This window comes from Pararge aegeria, chromosome 13 (assembly GCF_905163445.1).
Source record: "Pararge aegeria chromosome 13, ilParAegt1.1, whole genome shotgun sequence".
Classification (NCBI taxonomy): domain Eukaryota; kingdom Metazoa; phylum Arthropoda; class Insecta; order Lepidoptera; family Nymphalidae; genus Pararge; species Pararge aegeria.
The window spans coordinates 17336476-17342758 of NC_053192.1; the positions used below are offsets into that span (position 1 = coordinate 17336476).

General features: G+C 37.0%; 1 protein-coding gene across 2 annotated transcripts in view; it reads right to left on the bottom strand.

Moving 5' to 3' along the window:
• Positions 1-946, bottom strand: part of LOC120628641 (cationic amino acid transporter 3) — a 43425-nt gene extending 42479 nt beyond the window's left edge. The window contains exon 1 of one of the 2 annotated variants that reach the window (XM_039897176.1): positions 797-946. The gene's annotated coding sequence lies outside the window, so the exon portion shown is untranslated. Of the gene's footprint in view, positions 1-791 lie in introns of both variants that reach the window. The other variant, XM_039897175.1, reaches the window with a different exon arrangement.
• Between the last annotated feature and the right edge of the window lie 5337 nt (positions 947-6283).

The following is a 6283-nucleotide window of genomic DNA, read 5'->3' on the forward strand; positions in this document are numbered from 1 at the left end:
AGGTCCCTTACTAATAAAGCAAGGAAGGGTCCTTCCTCGCCCTTCTTCGCACGAATGCCCTGCCTTAGATCTAGGGCTTCGACTAACCTCTATATGATTATACTCCTTTCATCATTACCATAATCATATCAACATATTAATCTATTAGCGGCCCACTACAGGGTGCGGGTCTCCTCCCACAATGAGGGGGTGGGGGGTTATGGCCACTACGCTGGCCCAGTGCGAATTGGTGGACTCCACACACCTTTCACTCACTCTCACGATGTTTTTTCTCCACCGTTGAAGCAAGTGATACTTTAATTGCTTAAAAACGCACATAACTTCGAAAAGGTAGAGATGAATGCCGAGATTCGAACCGGCCAGGGCCCTCCGAAAGTGACTTACTCACTGGGCCATCACCGCTTTTTATATACTTCTCTCTGTGGTAATAGTATATTTATGCGTTCTTATCAAACAACATTTCGCTACAGTCCTAATTTATGAATTCACATTGCAAACTGTAAAATTCCAATTAGGTAGGAACACATAATCAATAATCCAATAAACTATTTAATTATGTACTATTATATATATTAGATAAAATTAAAAAAGCAGAGATTTTTAGCCGTCTGTCCAAAAAATAAACGCCGCATTTCAAAATTACTCATTATACCTAATTGAAAATTTAACAAATATAAATTAATTATAAATTTTTGGGAAATATTATAAATATAAACTACATTTTGAACTACCTTCTTAGTTAAAAAAAAATGCTTGTTTCCTGAACGATTCATACAAATTAAAAAACCCACCTTACTTTTCCTTAAAAAATCCAGTCACAATACGATCACCGAAACTATTATCACCAAAATTAGTTATCAAAAATAATGAAAATTTAATTTACGAATCGATTAATACGAGAGTTCGGCCATCTTTAATTTGATCGACCGCGACCGGCGCGCGCGCATTCGAGTGGGTTACTGAACATTGAACAACAGTCAACACCACAATAATAAATGAGTAGTGAGTGTGTTAAACCAATTTTCTACGCCAACTTGCCAAGTGACAGCTGTAGCACTTTGTTTTTTTAATACCTAATCGGAGCGTATCGATACGAAGGCTGAGTTTATTTTGAAATTATTGAATATCATTATATCCTACATTCACTGTATGAATCATAATAGTAGTTTTTTTTAATCTACTCCATGTTTTGAGTTTGACCTGGCGTGTGTTAAAATTTCATACCTACCTCAATATCAGCATCGACGGATAATGTTGTTAACTCTATTAACCTACTTTTATATCGTTAAAAATATTGACCCTGCCTTGCATAAACATAATAGAAACATGCAAATTTGTAAGAAAACATCCAGATTTTTTTAAACTCTGAACATGGCTCGGCAGGATCCATAGCGTCGCATGCGCAAACACAACTTAAAAATCCACAGCACCGGCCCCAACCCCATGTGCACCAAAATTTACAAAAAATTCCGGAACATATCAAAGAAAAAGAAAGTATAAACTTATTTACAAAATCCTTAAAACATTACTTTCTTGGAAAAAGCTTAAATAATAAAGTGTCTGGAGTCCCGTGATCTTACTTTTGCATATGATCTTGGGGCTGAATCTCATTTCTTTCGGTTAAAACTATGCCTCAGTCTCAGAGACAGTCAATAATGTACCCCTAAAGCTTCTGAACTATTATTTCGGTTTTCATTTACACGTTGAATAATTTACCTTTAAGTAGAAGGCCATTTTAAAAAATAGTCTAAAGAGAAAACCCATTTCAAAATGAGGAAGAAACTTGACCGAAAATCAACAACCGGGTCTTTCCCTATCTATAAAATAGTTGAAAAATTGGTGAGATGAATACCAAGAAAAGATCCTTTGACTGACTGAAATAATTATTCTAAGGACCAATCAATGTAATAACTAACAACGATAAAAATTTGTTGGCTTGGACTGTCAATTCTTACTTTCTTACTAATATTATAAATGCAAAAGTGTGTTTGTTTGTCCTTAACGCTCTAACTAAGGAACCGATATCGATTTTTAGCATAGAATTAGTTGCAAGAACGGAGAGTAACAAGGGCTTATATATATCCCAGGAAAAAAAAATTTGAAAAACCCGTACCTAATAAACGCGGACGAAGAACGTGGGCATCATCATCATCATCATCGTATCAACCCACTACCGGCCCACTACAGGGCACGGGTCTCCTCCCATAATGAGAAGAGGTTAAGGCTGTAGTACACCACGCTGGCCCAGTGCGGATTGGTGGACTCCACACACCTTTCAATAAATATAAATATATATATTACGACAACGCACACATCGCCATCTAGCCCCAAAGTAAGCGTAGCTTGTGTTATGGGTACTAAGACAGACAGATGAATATTTTTATGAATAATATACATTAATACTTAGAGTATACATAATACCTTTGAGAACGTTATGTAAAACTCTCAAGCATGCAGGTTTCCTCACGATGTTTTCCTTCACCGTTGAAGCGAGTGATATTTTTAATTGCTTCGACACAGAACTTACGCTTAGAGGTGCTGGGATTCAAACTCGACCCCCGAAAGTGAAATCGAACACCTCATATATCACCTAGTATTAACTATAAAAATAAAAACTTCCTCCTACTACATGCATATAATATGACGGCCGACTGGCGCAGTGGGCAGCGACCCTGCTTTCTGAGTCCAAGGCCGTCGGTTCGATTCCCACAACTGGAAAATGTTTGTGTGATGAACATAAGTGTTTTTCAGGGTGTTTATCTTTATATTATAAGTATTTATGTATATTATTCATAAAAATATTCATCAGTCATCTTAGTACCCATAACACATGCTACGCTTACTTTGGGGCTAGATGGCGATGTGTGTATTGTCGTAGTATTTATTTATTTATATATACGATAGTAGCGGTTTAGTGTATATAATCTGTAGAAAACGTCAAAGATCACTAATGGATAAGGTATTTAAGTAACTATTTAAACAGCTCAGAGACAGTGGATATTTTATTAAACAATGTATCTATTGTGTTCTCACTGCGTCACCGTTCGCAGCGTTCACCGCAGCTCCATTTTAATGTAAAGTAATTACTTGATAGGTAAGTACTTCCGACATTTGGAGGTCGTCTCCACGGTTGGCTAAGCCTTGGGCAAACATGAGCGCGTTTCGTCCAGTAATCCTCGACCTCGGGGACCGAAAACATAGGCATGTAGGTACACGAGCTGTTTCATTTTGGTTATATTAGTAAAAAACCTAGGTATATAGGGTAAAACATTAACGACCTTTTTATATTTGACGACCGGTTGTGTTATAAGCACAGGTCCCGGGTTCTAAATTTTCTGTGTTGTGGTCTTGTGTTATGCTGTTATATATGGTTAACCAGCTTTTGCCAGCCGTTCTGTTCGCGATGTTTTGATTTTTTATGAATCCTGCGGGAACCGTACATTTTGCCGGGATAAAAAGCAGCCCATCTGTTATTCTAGGGTATAATTTATCTCCATTTCAAAATCCGGTCAAATCGGTTCTGTAGTTTTTCCGTGAAAGATTAACAAACATCCATAGAAACTTTCGCATTTATAATATTAAGTAGGTTGATCTTCAGCCATGGCTAGTTAGTGCCGCGAACCGATTTGACCGAATAGTAACCGATAATAGAATTATGGGGTTAATATAACTGGTATACTCATATCAGTTTAGCCAGCTACCATATTACACTGCATCATCACTTAACGCAAGGTCAGATTTCAGTCAGGGGCAAACAAAAACAAAAAAAAAAACAGTTGATCTGTTACGGTCTGGTGTGCTGCAAGTTTGCCAGCCGATTGGCGAAGTAGGCAGCGACCCTACTTGGTTGAACTAGTTAGTTAGGGTAAGTTGCGCCAGGTTTTTGGGTATATATATAAGACCTGACTGTTTTCTCCTGTGCCTGCTTTTGCAAATTCATCTGGTCTTTTTACTATTGACTCCGTTGCTTAAATGCGAGTCGGCGTGCGACGGGCTTGTTCAAAAATTGCAACTCTTGTGTTATACTATAATAGTACACTTTACAGTTAATGTTATATCATCCGGCTCTTTTCGCACTACCTAGAACTAAGATAATTAGGTTAGGACTAAAGTTTATTATTTTTTAATACTTAAATTGCCTGCCAATGAAATTGCTACTAATTTTCACCAGGCGTTAAACACGCACTAAGAAAACGTCGATCACAGACACAGTAAATATAATATTATAGCAGTTTCGAAACCACAGTATGAATTAACTACTGCAATAAGGTGCTCCGGCACGCACCACTGACATTTCGGAGTTATGTGCGTTTTTAATTTAAGAAATTAAAATATCGCTCGCTTTGACGTTGAAGGAAAATATCTTGAGGAAACCTGCATGCCCAAGAGTTCTCCATAATATTCTCAAGAGCGTGTGAAATCTACCAATCCGCACTTGGCCAGGGTGGTAGACTACGGCTTAGACCTTTTGATTCTGAGAGGAGACCTGTGTCGTGTAGTAAACCGGTAATGGGTTGGTGATGATAATGATGAAAACTACGAAAAAAAGTTCGAAGCGGCTCACTCAAACAGATGCACGCATCGATGTGACCTGCCCCAAACAGCTTTGGTGTTTTCACACACGGAATTCGCCATAATTTATTCTGGATTTCCCGCACCTATTCTGCTATCTTATACCAGATATTCTATGCCACCCGCTTGGAAATAATGTGCTCAAATTCAAGTGCGGCTAAACAGAGTACCTACTGTTTGTCTTCTAGAAGCAAACCACAGCATGGCAGCTTCCCTAAGCCTGCAGTTATTCACTCTGCAGTTGGCCCCTTTTTCTTTTTAGTCCACTATTCAAACATGGTTTTATTTGTATTTATATGCAATATATTTATATATATATATATATATATATATATATATATATTTGTATAATTTTAAATCTTATTTATTGCACCACCTACCTCTTTTCTATGTTTTTTATAAGGCCACCAAATTGTACTCTCTTGATATGTATTTATATCTCTGTAACTATTTTGTTTCTTTGGTGTACAATAAAAGTGTATTCATTCATTCATTCATGGTGGCCTTTTGTATAATCTTCCAACGGCGAGCTAGTAAATACCTACACAATTGTTATACTATTCGTCAAAGTAATGAAGTAGGGTAGAATCCGGTACGTAAGAAACAGTCATGGTCGCTCTAGTAAAAAAATATTTGAATATTATGTACTTACTAACGAAAGTAGTTTCGCAATTACTACTGTTGTTACAATGTATTTTTGTATACTACCACTAGTGTTACATTAGCTAAATTTAGAATAGTCTTAACACAAAGCTTTATTTCATTTTAGGCTTTTAAATAAAAATTTGAATTTTGCCAAGATAAACTTTCCCTCGGATGTATTAAAAAAAATTGCCATATTAAAAAATACACCTCTCTTCAGTTAATAATGTTGTCGGGTAGTACATAATTCTAATTACTTACATTCGTTGCTCATAGATATAAAGCTATGATAACAGCACGCGCACTTAGGGTTTGTACACATTGCAATTGCTTTTTGTACGACATCAGTCGTCTATGGAGAACAAATTACTCTAAGCAGAAGTATCGCCCTTAACAACGTTCAACGGTCAGCTCCAAAAATTTTTACTTCTTGTTCAATTCATCTCAGAATGAGAAGAGTTTAGGCCACGCTCGCCAAGTGCGGATTGGTAGAATTCACATGCCGTGTGAACATTATGGAGAACTCTCAGGCATACAGGTTTCCTCACGATGTTTTCCTTCATCATTTAAAGTAATTATAATTAAATTCCTTCAATTAAAAACGCACATAACTTTGAAAAGGTGCGTGCCTGGGCCCAAACTCGGTCTCCAAGAGAGGAAAACCGAAGCCTTTCTCACTAGGCTAATACCACTGGTAAAATAATAAAATTAAAATATTTTATTTTTGGATGCAAAACCGTTGATGCGAGTTCGACCTATATATATAAGTTGAGGAAAGTTAAGGAAACTTTCTAAGAGCGTGTCCATTGGGATACTATCTCAGGCATTCTTGCAGCTAAATTTTGTTTTTTTTGGTTACATTTTTGTTTTTCTTAGCTGGTAGCTACTGCTTGATTAATATAATTTGTTTGGCATTTTGTCGCAAAAGACCTTTGATAAATTGGCACAACTTCAAGTGGCAATAGTTACGTGCCGAGGTTATGCGGGCTAAGTATCTATGAATCTTCCGAGATGGCCCACCTAATGGTAAGTAGAAAATCATCGCCTATTAACAGAGCAGCAGGGCATG